A 26,703-nucleotide genomic window follows, 5' to 3' on the forward strand; every position below is an offset into this window, starting at 1 on the left:
ACACGCATAGGGATAACACCAAGCTGATCCTTAGGACCAAGCTCATGATTTATAAGGCCTGTGTTCTCAGCACCTTGCTGTATGGCTGTGAAACTAGCCATACAATTAACAACTACCAGGAAAAGAAGCTCAATAATTTCCATCTTTGCTATCTGTGGCGCATTATGGGTATATCCTGGCAGGACAAAATCACAAATGCGGCAGTCCTCTCAAAGGCAGAGCTCCCAAGTGTGTTGGCACTAATCAAACAGAGGTGACTTTGGTGGATTGGACATGTCTGCAAGATGGAAGACAGTCACATGCCCAAAGACCTTCTGTATGGTGAGGTAGCTGGGGCCAGACTCAAAGCTTTGCTTCAAGGATGCTTGCAAGCGTGACATGAAGGCCCTAGATGTTGACTATCGCACCTGGGAGTCACGAGCAGGCAAAAGAGGGAAATGGCGACACATCCTGTGGACTAGTGTGCAGTACCATGATGACCAGTTTCTACAGCAGCTTGGCAACAGGCACCAACGTCAAAAACAACAGCTCACAGTGTCACTTGGCAGCTTCATGCACCGCACTTGTGGCAGAACCTGCCTCTCAAGGATTGGCCTTCACAGCCATCAGCAAAGGTGCACCAAGAGAAGACACCCCACCTAAATGGATTATTTGCTGTGTGTCCATCATCTTTCATTGATGGAAGGATGCCAACCAGTCCACCATCTGTAAGTACCCTGATTTAAAATGACAGAAAATTACTTTATAAAAGCTTTACAGAATCATTTACGAGATATAGTGATAAAAAAGTGCAATTTAGCAGAAACTTTAGGTCCTGATATTCAGTTGTCAGTATCTCGCACAATATGGGAACATTTCTTGGAGCTTTGTCAATTGTCTATAGGATGGCCCATCTTACTTATGAAGGTACTTTACACCAGCAACTCTTGCATTTGTATGAGGCTCCTCATGTAGTAGAAACATCTACAAATGTTTAAGTCGGATATCCTTCAGGTGGGTGTCTAACTTGGGGTGCAAGACAATTGTAGTGCACTTACTTCCTAGCTGAGATCAACTAGCTCAATACAAGACCTGTGAACAAAACTCCTCATTGGATAAATGTACTGAGCCACCAGGGGCTCCAGAGAAATGAAGGACAGTGACTCCACGAAATAAATGGCACAGTTGAAATAGCATCTGATGTCAGAGGTACAGGATTTACAGAAATATTATTGCCTACTATCCAATGTTTGAAGTGCAATTATTATTTTCAGGAAAGATGGTGATAGGGGATTGAAGTATGCTCCATAATATATATTGCATTAGCGTAAACATTCTTCATAATACTTAGCTTCATGAATGCTCTTCATTCACTAAGTCTAATAATTATGCTTTTAATCCATCAAAAAGAGAAACTGAACATCCTGGACACTCCAGCATGGCAGTTAACTAACTCCTGGAGACTTGTATGTACTTTTGAAACACAGATGTTAATGTATTATGATTAGGGCTGTATGAAGCATTGTTTGGCTGATGTTGTTTCTAATCACATACTAAATGGAGGAATTGAAAGAGAGACAAATGGTTGTCTATCAGAATTAGTATAGCGAGCTGCACTTTATTGATTTAAAACCTCTTCATATTTCATTGTTTTATTTAGACTAGAGACATCTTTCAAGTGTGGAATGAATATCCCTCTGGCAGGACACTGTGTGGGATTGAGATAGTACTAGGCACATGATTTCACCATGGTTCCTCCCCAATCTATGAGGATAGAAGTAAAAGTAACAGAAGGTCACTTGGCTCTGCAGCTCTATAGCCTTCTCTGTGTAGTAACCCCTTATTTATCACAGCATTCTCCAAAAACAAATGCACACCCAATTATTGCTCTCTGTGCGGTGGCGGGCAAAAGAAATGGTGCCACCATGCCGCCGCGATTTTCCTCATGGCAGCCCAGGATAATGAGTTAGTCGAGCCACCCCCACCCCCCAATCAGGTGGAGGGGGTGGGCTTTACGACACCAACAATGGCATCAGCTACCTGTGCGTAGGCACTGGTGCCATTTTTAAAGGGCATCCAGCCTTGCAGGGTCATTTAAATTTTTAAAGGGCTACCCCCCGCAATGTGCAGTTGATAAATCTATCACTCCTTCGCCCCCCCCCCCATAACAATTAAATTCAACATCTGCCCTCTTCCCCTTCCCCAAACCACTTAGCTTCAACACTTGGCCTTTCCCACCCCCCAAACGGATCAAAGTCCAGAGGTCTCCCCTTCCCACCCTCCCCTACAATAGTAATTTGCATTACAGCCTGCTCCCTCTTCCCCACCACTCAAAATCATACCTTCCCCACCATGGTGGCGCCTGCTTTCCCTGGACGGGAAAATGAAGGCGGCTGAGTGCCAGCTGACACAGGAAAGATTGCAGCCTGAAGGTAATATCGCTGTTAATTTTATTTAAATACATTCATTTCATTAATTTAAATATGTTAATCTGGGTCCTATTTCCCAGCGGGGGAGCCGCCATGGAGCCTTGCCACTGCCAGGATGGTTGGGCCCGGCGCTCACGCTGTTGGACTCCATGGCAGGCCACTGCCGGAACGATCTTACAGCACCCCCACCCACCCGCACCCCACGCCATGGAGCCCACCGTTAGGAGCTCAGTAAAATCCTGACTAAGTTTTCTAATGTCCATATTTTAAAAAATTGAGCAGTGAGTGACTGAATGGTACTGGGTGATTGGTCCATTCAGCCATTTGGTTCCTGTTCCTTAATGCTTGCTAATTACATCAAATAGTAGCTATCAGCTAATATAGTCATTGATCATTTCATGGTTCAACAGCTTTCTTTATTGCAACTGTTTGCATCTTCTTAAGGCTGCACCACATTTGTCTTATCTGTTGGTGTTAGCTAAGGGTACTGTATTTGAGCTCAATCTAAATAGGATCTGTAGGGTTCCTGATGGTCATCCCTCTCTATCTGTTGGTTTTGGAGAAGAAAGAACATGCATAAAGAAGGCAGTACGGTATGGCTAAGTGTCGAGATTTATCATTGCCTGCTGCATCTTATACCTTGTTGTTCTTCCCTTGCCATTGAGCAGTTGGAAGGCAGGCAGTAGCAGCCAATGGCAGGAGAAACTCCAGGCACGAGACAGGAGACATGTCTGTTCATGGACCTGCTCACTCAGCAAGAATTGTAAAGTATGCTATAATAGGCAACACATTTAGTTATGTGCTTGAAACATTCAAGATGCAACAGTCATCTGCACATGTGCCTGATACCCTTGCCAAATAAAGCAGAACCATATACCAAGCCCCAAAAATACAACAGCATTTCTCCCCAATTAACTTCATCTGCTTCATGCTCATGGTGCTCTCAGGTCACATTTCATATCAATCACCCAACTTTTAACAGTTGCAGTGTTGTATAGGAATGTCCGATGTGTTTTGCCCTCATCCTTAGTCCTAGTGATACAGGAGAGTATGTATCTTTTACTTCCTAACTGGGTGCCCCTTCTACGTTTTTCCACGTGGCAGAAAGAAGCGAGAGATGGATGACTGATGGGTGCGACTCTGCTGTGAGGTACAGAAGCAGTTCTTGATCCTGATATTGATGTGATGGCAGTCTAGGCTTGTGCGCAACCTATGCAATGTAACACACCACTCAGTGGGGTAGATGGGTGAAACAAATTCGGCTTCATTCTGAGAGATATTTGCATCATTCATGCCAGTTCCTGCTGTTTTTCTGCTGTTGTATAGTCCCTCCATATAGCCAGAAATCTGTGTAAGAACAGACTACTAGATTGTTGAACTCTGTGTTATCTGACTGCCCTGCATTTTAAATGCAGGGAAGACTATTTTAGATTGGAGCTCAAAGTCTTTACACAACCAGTTATAGAAATTTGTCAAAAATTATTTCCTTGGTCAAAGCTGCTCCACTGTAGAAGACCCATACCATCCATTATGGCAAGCAGTTTGGCAGAGTATCATGTAGTGCTGCACAGATGCTTATTGTGGAATCCCTGTACGTGCTCCCAAAATGTACAGGTTGCTTAATAAACTCTGAAATGACTGAGCAAACTGATGTTGACTTATTAATTTGAACCTGTACAGCATTGGATAGCAATCTGAAGTAAGAACCTTGAATGATTTTGTTTTTCCCTTCTCCTGAACCCAAGGGAACTGAGACAAATGGGGTAAATTTTAACCTAACCCGCCTTTGGGGAGATCCACATGATCTAGGTGGAAGGTTGGTTTTACATCCTGTCCAATATTATGGTCTGTTGATTTGGGGTGGGGTGTAAAACCAACGTTGCACCCAATCCCATTAGTTTCCTTAAAAAAAGGGTGGCTTAGATTAAAATTGTTCCATGTTATTCTTCAAGCATGGTCTCACCTGAGACCAGCTAACTCAGCGAGGAGTCAAAACTGTGATAAAAAGCAAAATACTGCAGATGCTGGAAATCTGATATAAAAGAAGAAATGCTGGAAATACTCAGCAGGTCTGGCAATCTGTGGAGAGAGAGAAGCAGAGTTAACGTTTCAGGTCAGTGCCCTTCAGAACACAGTCAAAACTGTGATCTGGTCTCTATGGAAGAGTGCAGCCAACACAAGGGTTTTCATAGCATTTTAAAGCAGAAAGATACCAGACCAGATACAATCCCATGTGTGTGTGCTGAGTTAGTTGTTTTCAGGACCTGTGGTGCTATCATTGCCCTCAATACTCCTGAGCTAGAAAAAGGAATAGAAAATAGAATTCAGCCAATGTTCAGGCCATCCACTGGAAAAGTACACATGCATGCAGAGTAGATTAGACTCAATGGCGATGCTCTGCATGGGCAAATAATTTGCCAATACAACAACTTGCATTTATATAGCACCTTTAACAGTGTTAAGCATCCTGAGGTGCTTCACAGGAGTGTTCTCAGAAAAAAAAAGGCACCATGAGCTAATGTTCCATTCTCACTGGGCAGGAGATCCATGTGTTGGGGGGTGGGGCTTAAAAATCAAGGCTTAAGGGTGAAAAATGCAGTTACGTGGCTGGCTTAAAAAACTCTTGATTTATTGGGAATGACAACTTTATGTATCCACTACTGACAGCACTTTATTTGGTTTGAGTTATTGCAGCAAATGTTTGTTGCAGGTGGACTGTTTCCAGAGTAAAATCTGATATATACTTTCTTTTGGTCTTTTAGCCAATTAATTGTAAATCATAACTTTTGATCATGTCCAAGCATATCTTGCACATGCAGATGTTCTCTTCAGATATAATGGCATGCTGTTTGAGGTTTGTTAGGCACAAGAGTCCTCTGGACATGAACCCAATGAAGTTTTTAAGTTCTGTGGTAGGGCACCTAACTTGCAAACACTCCTGCAGGTTCATCTTTGGAAAGTCCAGCACTTGTCCACTCTTAATGGGGTAGGTGGGGGGTGGAATGGGAACCTCCCAGGTCCCCTCCCCAGACCCTACTCTGTGTAAAGGCGTCAATCGAGAGAATTTCAAAAAGAATTCTCTCTCACTTTACTAGCCTAGCCTGGAGTCACCATTCTGACCCTTCTGTGGACCTCATGTGACTCAGGCGATCAAGCCTCAAAAATCCACAGCGGTTTCTTCACTGGACTTCCATTCCAGCAGCTTCCCTGGGGGTGGTCCCTCTTTAAAAGGAACTTAGTGCCTGAAAAAGGGAACAGAAAGAGTGGGTTGTCAGTTTTTGGGACCATTATATTGATTTAAAGGGGAACATTACAGCTGTTTGTAAACCATAAATGTTGATAGATTGCTCAAAAACAAGATCATTTGCCAAATTTTGATAACCATTTGCCACCATGCTTTGGAAGGGTAATATTTGCATGATCTTGTGGAAAGTTCTTATTGTTGAAACATCTCAAAGAGCTTCACACAGTTGGAATGCAGTCACTATTGTTATGTAGGAGAATGATATTCAGTTACGTTCCCTTCATTTCCTACAGTTCATTCTGAGTGGATTGTGGTTATTATGTAACTTTCCACAGAATGTTTGCCTTAAAACTGAAATGCGATTTAGTTTTAATCCACAGTTCTGCTGAAATGATGATGGAAGAGCTACAGAGCAGGCCTAACCCATCATTAATGAGATCTTATTAAAAATCCTTGCACAAAATGATTTGCACAGGCAGGATCAAATATACAATAACATTTGTGTGGATTCAAGTCTTGGCATGACCTTTCCACCATGAGCAACAAGAGGAGTCTTCTCTTAAGGGGGTATTTTTACACCCCTGCCCAGCAGATACAGTGCAGGTGGGGTGTTAAAATGCCCCTTGCCATCTGTGATCAGGCATGGGAAGCGGGGCCTCGCCAACCCCAGGGAAGCGAGGGCTAAAATGAAAGGGTGAAGTCATGAATCGAGGATGTCCCACACAGTCTCAAACCCGTCAGTGGCAGCAGGCATCTTCCTGACCAGCAAGAAGCCCCAGTATTTTTGTTTTACTTTTTGAAGGGTCCTTTTGGGTGAGGAGGAGCGATGATGCTCCTCCCAACTTCACAAGAATACTTCCCACCCGCTTTCCACAATCATGACTTTTACAAATTTCACCCATTCCCACATTTCCCACCACTTTCTTCACTATCCTGTTTTCATGGTTCCCGAGCATCGGCCTGACCTCCTCCCCCATGGGATTTCCAATCCAGTCCTACTGCGTTAATTCATCCCTGCTGGCTTTTAGGGGCAGTCGGTGTGGGGGCATTCAAATGAAGCTGGAAAGTTAAAATCTCCCAGGTCTCAAACACAAGGAAGGGTGATTAGCAGGTGGGGCTAGATTGATCATTGTCCACTTTATCCCTGCACCTCTGTTACTGTCATAACCTGGGCCATAGTTTCACAATGAACATGCTTTATGCTCATCATCCCATAGAGGATACTCATCAAGACAAGGGACTAATGTCATCATGACAATAAGGGATGATGGGCATTCTCCCAAAATCATATGAGCACATGTTCGAAGAGCATGTATTCAGCTCAGGTCACTGAGACACAGAAGAAACATCCAAACCCTGGAGGCTGTTAGAGGCAATGAGTTATGATGTGGACCAGAATATCTCTGATTCTTCAGTCTTGAACAGAGGAAACTGTGGCGGGATCTTATAGTAAGATAGAAAACAGTGTGGAAAACTTAAATCTGTGCAATTGTTCCAAACCAAGACCATAATACGAGGGAATAAATAAAGTTGGCATAATGCGGGTTCAGAGCTGGTCAATACCTGGCATGGCCTTCTGAGTCAGGCATGGAGGCATGAACTGTTGAATCATTAAGGATGGGATAGGAGCACCACAAGCTTTTGAAGGGTGAGTGAGACCAACTGAATAATGCCCCTCATTTTTATATATCTTTGTGAACAAGCTGTTATTTTCAGAAGTCCCCTTTCATTTTGCATGTGCTCTGGAGGAAGTAACAATATTTATTACAATGAACTAAAGGCCTGCTACCCGGCCCGAACCTGACGGGACCCGACGACATGTGTCAGGTTCGGGTCAGGTCGGGTCGTTCTTCCGGGTCCGGCTTTCGGGTTCGGCTCGGGTCGGGCCAGGTCAGGGTCGGACACACACAGCAAGAATTGCATTTTGCTCTGCTGGTAAGTGTTAAAAATAAAAAACTTACCTCAGCTGGGAGCCCGGAACGTCAAGAAGGGAAACTCTGAGACTACGCAATGTGCGAGTGAGCGTCTCTATGACGTCATCACGCTCAAAGCCCAAGAACATTTTAAAAAATCAGTTTAATTGAAATCATTTCACTTGTATGTCAAATTATGGGATGAATTTTATGAGGCCTCTGATGCGGGGATTATGGTGGGGGGGGGGGCCTGGAAAATTCTTCTGGGAGAGGCCTGCCATGACCCCCGAAGCTGAGAAGGCCCCGCTGCGTTTTACCGGTGGTGGCAAAGCCTGGGTGTGGCCCTCCTGCCGCCAGGCGTCGGGGTCTTCATTTGCCTACTCAAACTTATGCAAAAAAATGTTAATTGACTTACCTGGACCGGGTGGCTGTCCCATGCCGATATTGCGGCCGCTGGCCGGAAGTCCCGTGCCTTCCGATCCCCATTTGGGGATTGGTTGGGAAAGGGCCTCCAGCTTTTAATTACTTTTTTAAAGATAATGTACAGAAATATACCTTTAAAAATTCAATTTGTTCCTAAGGGCTTGAAGCCCTTTAAAAATGGCACCAACGCTTGCGCAATGGCACCGGATGCCGCTGCTGCGGTCGGAGCAGCCGCCCCCCTCTACGTCATCGGGGGCGGCCTTTCTGCCCTTCCATTTAAATGAGCCCTCGCATGAAATACCGCGGGGGCTCAGCGATGGCGCATTCGCGCCTGAAGGCCACCAACTTCGAAGTGTGCCACAATTCAGCCCTATATTTCAATCTAACTTCTCCCCGTGCACACATCCATAAAGTTTACTGAAAGGTTTGTGTTGAAATGGGATGTCATTAAAGTGTAATGAACCTAATTCTCTTTTCGGAGTTTTCGTGTCTGTGGAGGACTTTTGTTACCAGTTTGAAATATATAGACTTGTTGCCTCAGTGATTTACTCAGCAGGAAATGGTCACTGGGGATTAATGGAATGTGCTTTCTCAGTGTTGTGTTCTTTGCAATTGTTTCCTTAATTTCTGCAATGAAGTGACTTGTCCAATTGCCCAACCCTTCCAGTGGTGTATACCACAAAACTTATTCTCATGCATTTTTTGGTGAGGCATTTAGAAAAAAACTACACATTGCTGCAGTAAACATGCTGAGCTAGCTGTGATTGGTGTATAAAAATAACATTAAAAATAGAGGTGGATTTCTCAATCATCCACTCTGCTGTCTTCAGCAAATCCAACTATTTGCTAAACATTGGCCAAAAATATGCGCTTGCCGTTGTTGAACGTCTATGTTAAATGTTAGTGTCACATAAAATGTTATGTGCCTGTTTACAAACTACAGTAAATGATATGTCACAGGATGTTCTTGGCAACCAGACTAAGTACTACATGTTTATATTATTTTCTGTGAGAAGATAAATATTGATCATGGCAAAAACCAATATACTTTTCTTACCGTCAACCATTTTAATATTTTAGATAATGTGACGATCAGGTGAGGAGGGGTCACAAGGCTTCCCTCATGTCCTCCTCCTTGCTTGACTGCAACAAGGTTTATTCTTTTTAAAACAGTGGTAGAGGGTCAAAACTGAGGAGGGTTTGAAGGACAAGCATGTTTGTATGAAAGGGTGGGAAGTTAGACTGTTATTACTGTGAACTGTAGCAGGGAGGTTGGATTTAAGAGAGTGACTGCTGAGGTAGCTTTTGGAGAAGTCCTGTTCTGGTTGTCCTGGTTAACATCTCAAATGTCACTTTTTCTTAATTTAGATTAAAAACCTACCAATTGTAAAGTGTTTTAAATTGGGCTGTATGCATTATTTGAAATGCAAAAATTCAAATATTCCAGGAGAACATGCCCTGGGCCCACCTAGAAAAGCTGCAGTCATTCTTTTGCATTCAACACTTGGAATTTCCTCTTTAGGCTTTTGCCTAGCTAGCTGCTTTTTTTTCAGTTATAAATAAAGGATTGTTGGGTGCACCTACAGCTTCAGTCACAACATTCATGTAACCACTTGTTTTCACATGTTAGGCTTATAATAAGAGCCATTCTCTCAGATTGTTTTCGAAGGTGCTTTTGCTGGGTATCTGAATTGGCGCGTACATTTCTTGGGGCTGCCGACTCTGAAAGTGAGTGGAGCAAGGGAGGCGGCTCAAGTGCTTCTTTGCAGGTGAACATCTCCTCCAGCCAATGAGCAGTACAACATCGCCATTGTTGCTAAAAATTACAAAACACACTTGGTGGCAAAATGCATCAAATGGAGTGTCAAAAATGATAATGATCTAGTGCACTATGTCTTAGATGCCTTAGATGTACATGATGTCCACTTCTAGGATTGCATCTATACCACTAGTCATCGCAGCCATGGAATCCTACAGGATTCCCGTATAGGTACAGTTGGTCAAAGCCATTATTAAATTAAATTTACCCTTCCTGTCTAAAATAATTTAAAATGAAATGAAGAAATATCCCTGTTGGTCACTATGTTACTATGTAATGCAACCAATCAGAGATTTACCATGTTAAATATAATGTATTGATATTCTGAAGATTTTTCCTCAATCACCTTTGGGTGTCAGCTAAAAGGTTCACTTGTTACTTACTTTCCTTGGGGAAATATACAAATTAACGGAGACTAAGGTAACTCAAATGGTATATAATCATTCTGAAGGAGCAGGCTTGATGAATTGAATGGACTGTTCTCATTCCATTCTTCCTTGCACTCGCAGGTTAAGATTATAAGTAAATCCTGCCAAAAGGTTCACTTTAAGCTTGGCACAGAGATTTGTTTGTGGAAATAGAAAAATACTCTTTAGAGCACTAGTAACATGTATTTGCCATTCATGATAGCTAAGAATTGGAGTAAGCATGCTTTAGGAATCTGCTATCGTACTGTTTTTTTTTCTACAATTTCTCTTTAAAGTGAGATTCCACCCTTGCTGCAATGTAGCCCTTAGGAGCTGCAGTTTACGTGCTATAACAAGTTAATTTTTCAGCAGATGGTTATTTTAAAATAAGCTTGTCGTCTTTCAAGTTGCTAACTACATGGCTGCATATTGGGGCTATTGAGGGGACTCATTGAATACATTGCAATTTTCATAGTATTCTTTCAACGTTATTTTTATTATGTTTTCCCTTGAATTTTATACTCTCCTGAAGGTAGTGAATGATTCTGAAGTACAAATCCTTAGCTAAAAGCAGGCCTTCAGTACTTTGCTCAAAAGTCAGTCTTTTTTATATATATATATATAGATACCAAGGATGTGGGCATCACTGGTAAAACTGCTATTTATTGCACATCTCTAGTTCCCCTTGAAAAGGTGATGGTGGGCCGCCTTCTTGAACCACTACAGTCCATGTGAAGGTCTGGTTTTATTCTTCTGTTAATTTCCAGAGATTTGATACAATTTCATGGCTTCCCGGGCCACTTTAGATGGGCAGTTAAGAGTCAACTGCATCAACCATGTTGGTGCGGGACGGAGTCACATTTAGAAAACTAGCTAAGGATGGCAAGTTTCTTCCCTTTGCAACAATCTGACAGCTTCATGGTCACTGTTAGTGGTACCAGCTTGTGTATGCCTAGACAGTAAGTGCTGGTCAATTATTAATTGAGGGGACAGGGGAGAGGTTATAAACATTATAGCTGAGACTTATCTCTATTCACCATTGACACATGCCTTTTGCAGCACATGCCACTTGATAGTGATCAGGAGCAGGAACTTTACTTGAATTTGTCCCTCCTTAGTTTCAGTGCAGGATACTGAAGACAACCATAGTCCCCACACTATTCCTTCTGCCCTTCTTTCTTCAACTGGATCCCCAGTAGGATCTCTGGGGGTGAAATCAGTCAACTCCAGTAGCATTTAATGGTTGATAGTGAATTGGCAGCTCGTTTTATACCTCAATATTAACGTCAATGGAAAAGAAATTCAGGCGCGATGTAAAACGAGCTGCCCATTTACTATCGTCTGTAACCTCTTCATCTCGCTCCCACTGGTTTTGCCATTTGAGTGCAATTAAATTAAAAATAAATCATAAAAAATACCAAAAAATTCTCAGTCTTTCGAACCCCTTCAGTTAAGTATAATCCTACAAGCAAGAAGCCAAAAATGGTCAGTCTTTCCTTCATTTCAGTTTCTATCTACTCTGCTTCTTCCCTTGTGCTTTTTGCTTTATTTCACCTCTTTTTATCGCTGTATTCTGTTGTTTTTCTCTATTTCCCATTAATTCTTTTCATTTTTCCTTTTACTACCTCCTTTCTTCCTCTTGCGTCTCCTGTTTCAAACACAGGCTAATGCTGACCTCCTCCATATCATCAACCAACTCTATCTTTACCACATCTCCACCATCGTTAAAACCTATTTCAACATTTCAATCCAGTGCTCTCTTCACTAGTTTCCGGACTGCTCTCTATATAAACACTCACACGTCCAGAACTCTGCCACTTACATCATCTCATTACATGCATTTCCGCTCTCCCTCTGTTCCATTATCAATGGCAGAGGCCTCAGCCACCTTGATTTCGTACTTTGAGATTTGTTTTCTAGTACTCTCTCCCTACCATCAAATACCTCCTCAGAAGGTTTCTAACATCACCTACATCTAGTCCCCCTAACTCTTACCCAATTCGAATCAGTATCCACTTTTTCTTTCCTCTTCTGTTTGCTATGTTGAAGATAATCTGAGTTGCTGAGGTTTATCTCTTGTTTTTTCCTCTTATATTTAACATTTTTTTTCTCCTCAGTAGTGCTGAAGAATGGTCCCAGAGAGTCAAAGGGAGGCAAAGTCCTGCATATGCGCATTGCGTTTGTTTAGATTAGACTTATTACCTGGAATCTCTGAATGGAAGGCGTGAGCTCGGATGTACCCATATACCAGGTTGTTCAGACATGCACCGGGGTGTACCATACTGAAAATGGGAAGGAATATATTTTGGAGACTAAATTATTTTTGTGAGTTTTATGCACACGTTTGATATGTTGATGTATGTTTTACATTTTATTTTTAGGGGACTATCATGAGATGGACAAAGATCTGATGTGACAACTGTATCTTAGCGAATTTCTTTTTGCTGGAATTTGATGAGGTAAAATTTAAACTGGAAGCAAAAGTTTTTAAAAATATGATTAGTAGAAGCGAAAATGTAATGGAAGTGAGAAATAACTCATTAGAAAGAATAAATAGTTAGAGAGGAGAAAAACAGAGAAACTTAACCAAAGAGTAAGAAGAAAATCGACCAGGACAACAGACACATAAAGTTTTATGATATGATGATCAGTGGGTTATTAAATAACTTTTTTTACTTTGAAGAGGTGGCCACACTGAGGGCAGCAGAGGCAATGTAATGTAAGTAAAAGGAAGCTAAAGATGATTGTGATGGAGTTGATACTACATGCCGCCACATGAGAAGTACCATGGCAATACAGTCAGTGTTTTCTAACAGAATCCAGGATATATACAGTACATCACAAATTATTCATAATTAACTTCATTAAAGCAGATGTTTTAAGAAATTACTTGGAAAGCTGAGACTACATATCTAATTTGGGTTAAAAGCAGTAAGAGCTGTCTAGTTCTGATTCATCAGTCCCTGACATTGAATCTGTTCAAGCCTGGACCACATTTCCTGTAAGAAAAGATGAGCAGAATTATATCAGTATTTCCTGTTCAACAAGTCACGGTGGTGAACTTCCCGTTTTGTACTGAAGGACAATCGATCCTGAAGAATTTGCAGGCCTGACATTGCCAAGAATACTGCTTAACTGTTGAATCCAAACAGTAAGTGGCCCAAGTACTAACAGGTCTCTACAGTCTGCATTTCATAGTTGCTAAAAAATCAGTCCTGTTTATGAATACACACGCACAGATACACATGCACGCACACACATATAGGTCCAGCATCCATGTCACTCTATTCTAATAAGGACTTCATTACATGAACTTAATTAAATATTTGTTCAGGTTCATTAACATAAAATTGAAGTCCATGTCACATTGATTGTTAATCCTACTCTACTGTTTATGTTTCGCCACATGAAGGAGATACAGTGAGCCTGCGTACTCTACACTTCTTTTAATCTCACTGTACTTTTTTATGTTCCAATTTTCTCCTTTCTCTATTCCTCTTCTCCTGAAGTTACTATTTCATGCTGAAGTACAGTTCCATGGCCATTGGCCACTGTTCAGTACTTTACCCACCTGGCCACTCTTTATGGATCTAGCAGGTTATTATATTGTGAAGAGCATCTATCCTTACCCAACAGCTGAGGCTGCAAATAGCATTCCTGCCATGTAAGTGCCAGATAATGACTACCTCCAAAAGGAGAAAGCCTAGCCTTAACTTCTGACCTTCAACAGCAGCACCATTGCCAAGTCCCCCACCATCAATGCTGGGGGTCATTGTTGATCAGAAGCTGAACTGGACCAGCCATATCAACCATGTAGCTACAGGAACAGGGCAGAGGTTGAGTACTCTGTGACAAGTGGCATATTTTGTGACTCTTCAAAGCCTCTCTGCTATTTATAAGGTTCAAATCAAGTCACCTGGATGAGTACAGCCGCAATAACAACACGTCATAGTTATATCGTGCCTTTAACATAGTAAACTGTTCCAAGGCGCTTCACAGTGGCATTGCCAAACAAAATTTGACACCAAGCCACATAAAGGGGCATTAAGGCAGATGAGCATAGGTTTGGTCAAAGAGGTAGGTTTTAAGGAGGATCTTAAAGAAGGATAGAGGAGGAGAGGTTTAGGGAGCATATTCCCGAGCTTAGGTTCTAGGCAGCTGAAGGAATGGCCACGAATGGTGGAACAATTATAATTGGAAATGTGCAAGAGGTCAGAATTGGAGGAGTGCAGAGATCTCAAAGGATTGTTGCGCTCAACTCTTAAGAGCCCCAAGACAAAACAGTTGACCCTGGGCTCAATTTCTGCCCTCTCCATCATCGATGCTATGTGCCTGCAATATTTACGCTCTACAAGACGCATTGCAATAACTCACCAAGAATACTTCAATAACAGTACCCTGTGATTCCCTGCCCAGTGATTTCTTTCACCAAGGACAAAATCAGCAACGGGAATATGATTACCTCTGAATTCCTGTGTTGGATATATAGCAACTGCAACTTGCATTTATATATTGCCTTGAAAGTAGTTAAAACATCACAAGGCCCATCACAGGAATGTTGACAGATAAAACGTGACCCATATAAAGGGATATTAGGACAAGTGGCCAAAAGCTTGGGCAAAGGGGTAAGTTTTGAGGAACGACCTAAAGGAGGAGAGAGAAGTAAAGAGATGGAGAGGTTTAGAGAGGGAATCTTGGAACTTCGGGCCTTGGCGAAACCACGACCACCAATGGTGCAGCAAAGGAAATTGGGAATGTGTAAGAAGCCGCAATTGGAGGAGCGCAGATATCTCGGAGGGTTGTGGGGCTGGAGGAGGTTACAGAGATAACATCATTCTTTCATCATCATTGGGGCAAGATGCTGGAATTTCCTACATAGATGCAATTGGAGGAGCTCCGTCAACGTAAGAAGTTCAGTGTTTCTGGCTCACAACCTTCTCAGGGCCATGAGGGGTAGACTTTGTCACATGCATCCCGAGAACAAATAGAAAAAAAGTCTAGAACTGTGCACTTTCCATCACGGGCCATTGGATAGCAATCTGAAAAAGCAACCCTGAGTAATATGTACACTTCATAGCCCAGGAATAATTCCAACTACTCAACTGCTACCCTCTCTAAAAATAGCTAACTAAGCACAAACTGGAAGTTGGGCCTGGGACTTTCTGGCCTATATGGCCTCCTGTTTACTATTATCATCTAAAAATATTAACATTCTTATCATGGAATCATAGAAAGTTTAAGGCACAGAAAGAGGCAACTTGGCCCATCGTGTCTGTGTTGGCCGAAAAACGATCCACCTATTCTAATCCCACCTTCCAGCATTTGGACCATAGCCCTGCAGTTCATAGCACTTGAGGTGCATATCCAGACTCCATTTGAATGAGTTGAGGGTTTCTGCCTCAACTACCCTTTCAGGCAGTGAGTTCCAGACTCCCACCACCCTCTGGGTGAAAAGGTTTTTCCTCATCTCCCCTCTAATTTTTCTACCAATCACTTTAAATCTATACCCCCTCGTCACTGACCTCTCTGCTACGGTGAATAAACTCTTCACCTCCACTCTATCCAGGCACCTCATAATTTTGTACATTTCAATCAGATCTCCCCTCAGCCTTCTCTGTTCCAAGGAGAGCCTATACAATCTTTCCTCATAGCTGCATTTTTCCAGTCCTGGCAACATCCTCGTAAATCTCCTCTGTACCCTCTCTTATGCAATTACGTCCTTTCTGTAATGAGGTGACCAGAACTGCACACAGTACTCAAGTTGTGGCCTAACCAATGATTTATACAGTTCCAGCATATCCTCCCTGCTCTTATATTCTAAACGTCAGCTAATAAAGGAAAGGATTCCATATGTCTTTTTAACCACCTTATTTACCTGTCCTGCTACCTTCAGGGATCTGTAGACATTCACTCCAAGGTCCCTCACTTCCTCTACACTTCTAAGTATTTTCCCATTAATTGTGTATTCCTTTGCCTTGTTTGACCTCCCCAAATGCAACACCTCACACTTCTCCAGGTTGAATTCCATTTGCCACTTTTCTGCCCATCTGACCAGATCATCAATATCTTCCAGCAACCGACAGCTATCCTTCTCACTATCTACCACAAGGCTAAATCTTTGTGTCGTCTGCAAACTTCTTGATCATGCCCCCTACATTTAAATTTACATTTACATTTAAATCGTTAATATATACCGCAAAAAGCAGGGGACCCAGTACTGAGCCCTGCAGAACACCACTGGAAACAGCCCTCCGGTTGCTAAAACACCCGTCAACAATTACATTAATATAAAAGCAAAATACTGTAGATGCTGGAAATCTGAAATAAAAACAAGAAATGCAGGTCTGGCAGCATCTGTGGAGAGAGAAGCAGAGTTAATGTTTTAGGTCAGTGACCCTTCATCAGAACACATCAACAATTACACTTTGTTTCTTGCCACTGAGCCAATTTTATATCTACCTTGTTGCATTTCCCAGGATCCCATGGGATTTAAATTTTTTAACCAATCTGCCATGTTGGGACCATGTCAAAAGCCTTGCTAAAATCCATGTAGACCACATCAACTACACTACCCTCATCTATCTTCCTTGTTGCTTCTTCAAAAAATTCGATCAAGTTGGTCAAACAAAATCTTCCCTTAACAAATCCATGCTGACTATCCTTGACTAACCTGTGCCTTTATAAGTGACAGTTTATCCTGTCTCTCAGAATAGATTCCAATAATTTGCCCACTACTGAGGTTAGACTGACTGGCCTGTAATTATTTGGTCTATCCTTCGCTCCCTTTTTAAATAACGGTACAATGTTAGCAGTTCTCCAATCCTCTGGCATCACACCTGTATCCAGTGAGGACTGGAAAATGATGGTCAGACCTGCTATTTCCTCTCTTGCTTCTTTTAACAGCTTATGTTTGTATTTACTTTCCATCAACTATTTTTCCATTACAAGTTCTGATGTTTAGATTTAAAATGGGGGGGTTGATTAGCTCAGCTGGATAGACAGCTAGTGTGTGATGCAGTAAAAGATGACAACAGTCTGGGTTCAATCCCAGTATTGGCTGTTCATGGAGGCCTGTCTCCTCACCTTGCTCCATGCTTGAAGGGTAGTAACCCTCAAGCTATACATTACCAACTATCTCTCTCTCAAATGGAGAGAGCTGCCTATGGTTCTTTGGAACTACAGCTAGAACAATATTTATAATGGATTCTTTTCAGGTTGGCTAGCTGTAACTAGTGGAGTGCCATGGGGATCACAGGGATCAGTGCTGGGGTCTCAACTATTTGCAATCAATATCAATGATTTGGATGAAGGGACAGAATGTATGGTTGCTAAATTTGCCGATGACACAAAGATAGGTAGGAGAGTAAGTTATGAAGAGGACATAAGGAAACTGCAAAGGGATATAAATAGGTTAAGTGACTGGGCAAAAGTTTGGCAGATGGAATATAATGTGGGAAAGTGTGGACTTGTCCACTTTGGCCAGAAAAAATAGAAAAATAACATTATTTAAATGGAGAGAGACTGCAGAACTCTGAGATGCAGAAACATAGAAACATAGAAAAAATAGGAGCAGGAGTAGGCCATTCGGCCCTTCGAGCCTGCTCCACCATTCAATACGGTCATGGCTGATCATCCAAACTCAGTACTCTGTTCCCGCTTTTTCCCCATATCCCTTGATCCCTTTAACACTAAGAACTATATCTAACTCGTTGTTGAATATATTTAATGATTTGGCCTCAACTGCTTTCTGTGGTAGAGAATTCCACAGGTTTACCACTCTCCGGGTGAAGAAATCCCTCCTCAGTCCTAAATGGCTTACCCATTTTCCTTAGACTGTGACCCCTGGTCCTGGACTCCCCTACCATCAGGAACACCCTTCCTGCATCTAGTCTGTCGAGTCCTGTTAGAATTTTGTAAGTTTCTATGAGATCCCCTCTCATTCTTCTAAACTCTAGCGAATACAAGCCTAATCGACCCAATCTCTCTTCATACATCAGTCCTGCCATCCCAGGAATCAGTCTGGTGAACCTTCGCTCCACTCCCTCCATAGCAAGAACATCCTTCCTCAGATAAGGAGACCAAAACTGCACACAATACACCAGATGTGGTCTCACCAAGGCCTTGTATAATTGCAGCAAGACATCCTTGCTCCTGTACGAATCCTCTCGCTATGAAGGCCAACATACCATTTGCCTTCTTAACTGCCTGCTTGCACCTGCATGCTTACTTTCAGCGACTGGTGTACAAAGACACCCAGGTCTCGCTGCACCTCCCCCTTTCCCAATCTATCGCCATTCAGATAATAATCTGCCTTTTGTTTTTGCCATCAAAGTGGATAACCTCACACTTATCCACATTATACTGCATCTGCCATGCATTTGCCCACTCACGCAACCTGTCCAAATCACACTGGAGCTTCTCTGCCTCCTCCTCACAGCTCACACTCCCACCCAGCTTTGTGTCGTCTGCAAACTTGTATATATTATATTTAATTCCCTCATCTATATCATTAATATATATTGTGAATAGCTGGGGTCCTAGCACTGATCCCTGCGGTACCCCATTAGTCACTGCCTGCCACTCGGAAAAAGACCCGTTTATTCCTACTCTTTGTTTCCTGTCTGCCAACCAGTTCTTTATCCATGTCAGTTCCTTATCCCCAATCCCATGTGCTTTAATTTTGCATGCTAATCTCTTATGTGGGACTTTATCGAAAGCCTTCTGAAAGTCCAAATACACCACATCCATTGGTTCTCCCTTATCTATTCGACTAGTTACATCCTCAAAAAATCCCAGTAGATTTGTCAAGCATGATTTCCCTTTCATAAATCCATGTTGACTTTGTCCGATCCTGTCACTGTTTTCCAAGTGCTCTGCTATTACATCTTTTATAATGGACTCTAGCATTTTTCCCACGACTGATGTCAGGCTAACCAGTCTATAATTCCCTGTTTTCTCTCTACCTCCTTTTTTAAATAGTGGGGTTACATTAGCTACGTTCCAATCCATTGGAACTGTTCCAGAGTCTATAGAATTTTGAAAAATGACCAGCAATGCATCTACTATTTCTAGGGCCACTTCCTTAAGTTCTCTGGGATGTAGATTATCAGGCCCTGGGGATTTATTGTCCTTCAATCCTGTCAATTTCCCTAACACCATTTCCCTACTAATAGCGATTTCATACAGTTCCTCCTTCTCACTAGACCCTGTGTTCCCCAACATTTCTGGGAGGTACTTTCTGTCCTCCTTTCTGAAGACAGAACCAAAGTATGTATTTAATTGGTCTGCCATTTCTTTGTTCCCCATTATAAATTCCCCTGTTTCTGACTGTAAGGGACCCACATTTGTCTTCACTAATCTTTTTCTCTTCATATCCCTCCTCAGGGGAGACTATGTTGGACTTGGTGCTTGGCAACGAACCAGGCCAGGTGGCAGATCTCTCGGTGGGAGAGCATTTCGGTGATAGTGATCACAACTCCCTGACCTTTACTATAGTAATGGAGAGGGACAGGAGCAGACGGGATGGGAAAATATTTAATTGGGGGAGGGGGAATTACAATGCTATTAGGCAGGAACTGGGGAGCATAAATTGGGAACAGATGTTCTCAGGGAAATGCACGACAGAAATGTGGAGGTTGTTTAGGGAGCACTTGCTGCAACTGCTGGATAGGTTTGTCCCGATGAGGCAGGGACAGGGTAGGGTGATGGAACGTTGGATGACAAGAGATGTGGAACAGCTAGTCAAGAGGAAGAAGGAAGCTTACTTAAGGTTGAGGAAGCAAGGATCAGACAGGGCTCTAGAGGGTTACAAGGTAGCCAGGAAGGAACTGAAGAATGGACTTAGGAGAGCTAGAAGAGGACGTGAAAAAGTCTTGGCGGGTAGGATTAAGGAAAATTCCAAGGCGTTCTACACTTATGTGAGGAACAAGAGGATGGCCAGAGTGAGGGTAGGGCCGATCAGGGATAGTGGAGGGAACTTGTGCCTGGAGTCGGAGGAGGTAGGGGAGGTCCTAAATGAATACTTTGCTTCAGTATTCACTAGTGAGAGGGACCTGGTCGTTTGTGAGGACAGCGTGGAACAGGCTGATATGCTCGAACAGGTTGAGGTTAAGAGGGAGGATGTGCTGGAAATTTTGAATGATATGAGGACAGATAAGTCCCCGGGGCCAGACGGGATATACCCAAGGATATTACGGGAAGCGAGGGAAGAGATTGCTGTGCCTTTGGCGATGATCTTTGCGTCTTCACTGTCCACTGGAGTAGTACCGGATGATTAGAGGGTGGCAAATGTTGTTCCCTTGTTCAAGAAAGGGAATAGGGATAACCCTGGGAATTATAGACCAGTCAGTCTTACGTCGGTAGTGGGCAAATTATTGGAGGATTCTGAGAGACAGGATTTATGATTATTTGGAAAAGCATGGTTTGATTAGAGACAGTCAGCACGGCTTTATAGGGGCAGGTCGTGCCTCACAAGCCTTATTGAATTCTTTGAAGATGTGACAAAACACATTGATGAAGGAAGAGCAGTGGATGTGGTGTATATGGATTTTAGCAAGGCGTTTGATAAGGTTCCATTTGGTAGGCTCATTCAGAAAGTAAGGAGGCATGGGATGCAGGGAAAGTTGGCTGTCTGGATACAAAATTGGCTAGCCCATAGAAGTCAGAGGGTGGTAGTAGATGGAAAGTATTCAGCCTGGAGCTCGGTGACCAGTGGTGTTCCACAAGGATCTGTTCTGGGACCTCTGCTCTTTGTGATTTTTATAAATGACTTGGATGAGGAAGTGGAAGGCTGGGTTAGCAAGTTTGCCGATGACACGAAGGTTGCTGGAGTTGTGGATAGTGTGGAAGGCTGTTGTAGGTTGCAACGGGACATTGACAGGATGCAGAGCTGGGCTGAGAAGTGACAGATGGAGCTCAACCTGGAAAAGTGTGAAGTGATTCATTTTGGAAGGTCGAATATGTATGCGGAATACAGGCTTAAAGACAGGATTCTTGGTAGTATGGAGGAACAGAGGGATCTTGGGGTCCATGTCCATAGATCGCTCAAAGTTGCCACCCAAGTTGATAGGGTTGTTAAGAAGGCGTATGGTGTGTTGGCTTTCATTAACAGGGGGATTGAGTTTAAGAGCCGCGAGGTTATGCTGCAGCTCTATAAGGCCCTGGTTTGACCACACTTGGAATATTGTGTTCAGTTCTGGTCGCCTCATTATAGGAAGGATGTGGAAGCTTTAGAGAGGGTGCAGAGGAGATTTACCAGGATGCTGCCTGGACTGGAGGGCATGTCCTACGAAGAAAGATTGAGGGAGCTAGGGCTTTTCTCATTGGAGCGAAGAAGGATAAGAGGTGACTTGATAGAGGGGTACAAGATGATGAGAGGCATAGATAGAGTGGATAGTCAGAGACTTTTTCCCAGGGTGGAAAGGCCTATCACCAGGGGGCATAATTTTAAGTGATTGGAGGAAGGTTTCGGGGAGATGTCAGAGGTAGGTTCTTTACACAGAGAGTGGTGGGTGCGTGGAATGCGCTGCCAGCGGTGGTAGTAGAAGCAGATACATTATGGACATTTAAGCGACTCTTGGATAGGTACATGGATGATAGTAGAATGAAGGGTAGGTAGTTAGTTTGATCTTAGAGTAGGTTAAAGGTTTCGGCACAACATCGTGGGCCGAAGGGCCTGTACTGTGCTGTACTGTTCTATGTTCTATGTTCTGTATCTATTGAAGCTTTTACAGTCAGTTTTTATGTTCTCTGCAAGCTTACCCTCATACTCTATTTTCTGGTTCCTAATCATTCCCTTTGTCCTCCTTTGCTGAAAGATCTGGGTGTCCTAGTACATGATACACAAAAGTTAGTATGCAGGTACAGCAAGTGATTCAGATGGCAAATGCAATGTTGTCATTTATTGCAAGGGGACTGGAACATAAAAGTAGAGAGGTTTTGCTACCGTTGTACAGGACATTGGTGAGACCACATCGAGAGTATTGTGTACAGCTTTGGTCTCCTAACTTAACAAAGGATATAATTACATTAGAAACAGTTCAGAGAAGGTTCACTCGACTGATTTCTGGGATGAGAGGGTTATCTAATGAGGAAAGGTTGGATACATTGGGTCTGTATTCATTGGAGTTTAGAAGGATGAGAGGTGATCTTATTGAAACATATACGATTCTGAGGGGACTTGACAGGGTGGATGTTGAAAGGATGTTTCCCCTTGTGGGAGAGACCAGAACTAGGGGACACTATTTAAAAATAAGGGGTCTCCCATTTAAGACAGAGATGAGGAGAATTGTTTTCTCTCAGAGAGTCGTGAGTCTGTGGAACTCTTTTCCCAGGAGAGCAGGGAAGGCAGGGTCATTGAATGTTTTTAAGGCAGAGGTAGACAGATTCTTGACAGACAAGAAAGTCAAAGGGTATCAAGGGTAGGCAGGAAAGTGGAGTTGAGTCCACAAACAGATCAGCCATGATGTTATGGAATGGCAGAGTGGGCTCGAGGGGCCTACTCTTGCTTCTAGTTCGTATGTTCATATATGGGACCTGCCTACGTAAACTTGTTACAGAGTATTTGCAATTTCCCTGGGCTATAATTACATTGTGAAAAGTTTACATCGGGATTTCCACACCAGTCTGGAACTTAAAGCAGTACTGAGGGAGTGCTGAGTGCCGTTCTTTCAGATAAGATGTTCTATCTTCCCTCTGAAGTGGATGTGAAAGATTCCACGGCACTATTCGAAGAAGAGCCTTCTCCCAGTATCCTGGGCAACATTTATCCCTCAACCAACAGATTATCTGGAGCTCAATGTTACTTGTGTGCTGCAGCTCACAACAGCACATTCTGATGGCAGCGTGCATCCCGCATGGATGCGCCCTGCTGAGCCCCCGTCTGCCCCGGCGCCATTTTTAAAGAGCTTTAAGTCCTTACAATTAATTTAAATTTTTAAAGGTATATCACTACAAATTTTTATTAAATAAAAACTTTTGTGGTGGAGGCCCTTCCCCTACACCCCCCACCCCCCCATGGTCATTTGATTGCCTGGGATAACAAAAACATGCCGCTTTCCCTAGACAAATTTTACCCCCCAACCTTCACACTTTTGCCCTTCAACCCCTTCCCACCATCCCCACATCCAATCAAGATTGTTTTCCCCACTCCTCCACCCCTCCCGCCCTGAAAATGTTATTCCTCCCCCCTCCCCACCAGGTTCCCGCCTCAGAACTCCGTATGGAATTCCGAAGGCACGTGAAGCATAAACGGCGGCTGTAATATTGGCGTGGGAAGGCCACCGCCTGCAGGTAAGTTTATTTACATATTATTAATGTTAATTTGCATATGCTGATGAAGGGCCTCCTGCCAGGCTGCGGGGGGACCGCACCGAGGGCCCCCGCCACCAGTAATATGCGTTGGCACCCTTCTCAAAGTTGCGGGTTGAGGCTGGCCTCTCCCTGCCGAATTTTACCAGCCCCATGCCGTGACTTGTGGCGTCGAGGGGCCAGTAAAATTCAACCTCTGGTCATTTGTTTTATTGCTGTTAGTGGGCTGTTGTGTTTCTTACATAACAATGGTGACTTCACTCTAAAAGTATTCCATAGCTTGTAAAGCACTTTGCAACATCCTGAGGTCATGCAAGGCATTTTATAAATGCCAGCTCTTTGAAAGAAAGACTTGCACTTATATAACGCCTTTCATGTCCACCAGATGCCCCAAAGTGCTTTACACCCAATGAAGTACTTTGGAAAGGTAGTCACTGCTGTAATGTAGAAAACATAGCAACCAATTTGCACACAGCAAGCTCCCACAAACAGTAATGTGATAATGATCAGATAATCTCTTTTTGTGATGTTGATTGAGGGATAAGTATCAGCCAGGTCCCCCTGCTCTTCTTCGACATAGTGTCATGAGATTTTTTACGTCCCTCTGAGAGGGTAGACACTGCCTTGGCTTAATGTCTCATTTGTAAGACAGCACTTCTGACAATACTCGAATTTATAAAGGTAGTATAAAACAAGGTAGAATGTATGACTTAAAAATGCGGATTCCATTACATCTTTGTGGTTTATTATCCCCTGGCCTTTAACCCTGCCTAATCTGAAGATTACACTTGGTTTTGACTCCTGGGATACAATCTTCACTTTGTGCAATATTGTAAAATGGATGATAGCAAATCATTTTACATCTCTTCATATTTTTACTTCCATCGAAGTCAATAGAAATAAAAATGGAGAGAGATGTAAAATGGTTTGCTGATTCACGATCAACTGTTTTACTCCATTGAACAGCCAAGATGGCCCACCCCAACCTTGTGCTCAGTGATATCACAGAATTTTTACGGCACAGAAGGAGACCATTCAACCCATCGTGTCTGCACCAGCTCTCCAAATCAGCAATTCACTTAGTGCCATTCCCCTGCCTTCTGTCCGTGACCCTGCCCATTCTTCCTTTTCATATAATAGTCTATCTCCCTTTTGGATGCTTCAATTGAACCTGCCTCCACCACCCTCTCAGGCAGCGCATTCCAGACTTTAACCACTCGCTGCGTGAAAAAGTTTTTCCTCATGTCGCTTTTGCTTCTCTTACCCATTACTTTAAATCTGTGCCCTCTCATTCTTGATCCTTTCACGAGTGGGAACAGTTTCTCTCTGTCTACTCTGTCCAGACCCCTCATGATTTTGAATACACCTATCAAATCACCTCTCAGCCCTCTCGTCCCCCAGGTAAACAGTCCCAACTTCTCCAATCTATCTTCATAACTGAAGTTCTTTATCCCTGGAACCATTCTTGTGAATCATTTCTTCACTCTCTGCAATGCCCTCTTTCTTAAAGTGTGACACTCAGAACTGGACGCAATACTCCAGCTGAGGCCAAAGTAGTGTCTTGTACAAGTTCAACATAACCTCCTTGCTCTTGTACTCTACGCCCCTATTAATAAAGCCCAGGATACCGTGTGCTTTATTAACCATTCTCTGAACCTGGCCTGCCACTTTCAATGACTTATGCACATATACACCCAGGTGGTGCACCCTCTTTAGAATTGTACCCTTTATTTTATATTGTCTCTCTTTGTTTTTCCTACCAAAATGAAGCACTTCACATTTCTCTGCATTGAACTTCACCTGCCACCTATCTGCCTGTTCCACCAACTTGTCTATGTCCTTTTACAGTTCTACACTATCCTCCTCACAGTTCACAATGCTTCCAAGTTTTGAATCATCTGTAAACTTTGAAATTGTGCCCTGTACACCAAGATCTAGGTCATTAATATATATCAGGAAAATCAAGGGTCCCAACACTGACCCCTCGGGAGCTCCACTATAAACCTTCCTCCAGCCCAAAAAACATCCAATAACCACTACTCTTTGTTTCCTGTCACTCAGCCAGTTCCATAGCCATGTGCCTTTTATTCCATAAGCTATAACTTTGCTCACAAGTCTGTTGTGCGGCACTGTATCAAACGCCTTTTGAAAGTCCATGCACACCACATCAACTGCATTTCCCTCATCAACCCTCTCTGTTACCACCTCAAAAAACTCCAACAAGTTAGTTAAAGATGATTTTCCCTTAAGACATCCATGCTGACTTTCTTGAATTAACCAGCATTTGTCCAAATGGCTATTAATTTTGACCCGAATTATTCTTGCTAAAAGTTTCCCCACCACCGAAGTTAAACTGATTGGCCTGTTGTTGTTGGACTTATCTTTACAACCTTTTTTGAACAAAAGTGTAAAGTTTGCAATTCTCCAGTCCTCTGGCACCACCTCCGAGTCTAAGGACGACTGAAAAATTATGGCCAGTACCTCTGCGATTTCCACCCTCCCTTCCCTCAGTATCCTTGGATGCATCTCATCCGGTCCTGGTGCTTTATCTACTTTATGTCCTGACAACCTATCTAATATGTCCTCCTTATCAATTTTAAACCTTTCTAGTGTCTTAATTACCTCCTCTTCCACCATTGCCTGGATTGCATCTTCTTCCTTGGTAAAGACAGATGCAAAGTATTCATTTAATACCTCAGCTATGCCCTCTGCCTCCATGCATAAATCCCCTTTATGGTCCCTAATCGGCTCAACTCCTCCTTTTACCAACCTTTTACTATTTATATGTCTATAGAAAACTTTGGGATTCCATTTAATGTTAGCTGCCAGTCTTTTTTCATGCTCTCTCTGCTTCTCTTATTTGCTTTTTCACGTTCCCTCTGAACCTTTTATATTCCGCCTGGTTCTCAATAGTATTTTCTACCTGGCATCTGTCATAAGCACCCTTTTTCTTCTTTATCCAAGTCTCTACCTCTTTTGTCACCCAGGGAGCTCTGGATTTGTTTACCCTACCTTTCCCCTTCGAGGGAACATACCTTGACTGTGCCCGAACTAGCTCTTCTTTGAAGGTAGCCCATTGTTCAGCTACCGTTTTTCCTGCCAACCTTTGACTCCAATTTATTCGCCCCAGCTCCATTCTTAACCCATTGATGTTGGCTTTCCCCCTGTTAATTTCACTTAC

The 26,703-nt window shown here is 42.9% G+C and overlaps 1 long non-coding RNA gene across 3 annotated transcripts in view; it reads left to right on the forward strand.

Annotated features, from left to right (window-relative positions):
* Positions 1-26,703, forward strand: part of LOC137376489 (uncharacterized) — a 200,683-nt gene that overhangs the window by 132,082 nt on the left and 41,898 nt on the right. For all 3 annotated transcript variants that reach the window (XR_010976249.1, XR_010976248.1, XR_010976250.1), the window contains one exon: positions 12,596-12,673. This is a non-coding gene — a long non-coding RNA (uncharacterized lncRNA). The remainder of the gene's footprint in view (positions 1-12,595; positions 12,674-26,703) is intronic.

This window comes from Heterodontus francisci, chromosome 13 (genome assembly GCF_036365525.1).
Source record: "Heterodontus francisci isolate sHetFra1 chromosome 13, sHetFra1.hap1, whole genome shotgun sequence".
Taxonomy (NCBI): domain Eukaryota; kingdom Metazoa; phylum Chordata; class Chondrichthyes; order Heterodontiformes; family Heterodontidae; genus Heterodontus; species Heterodontus francisci.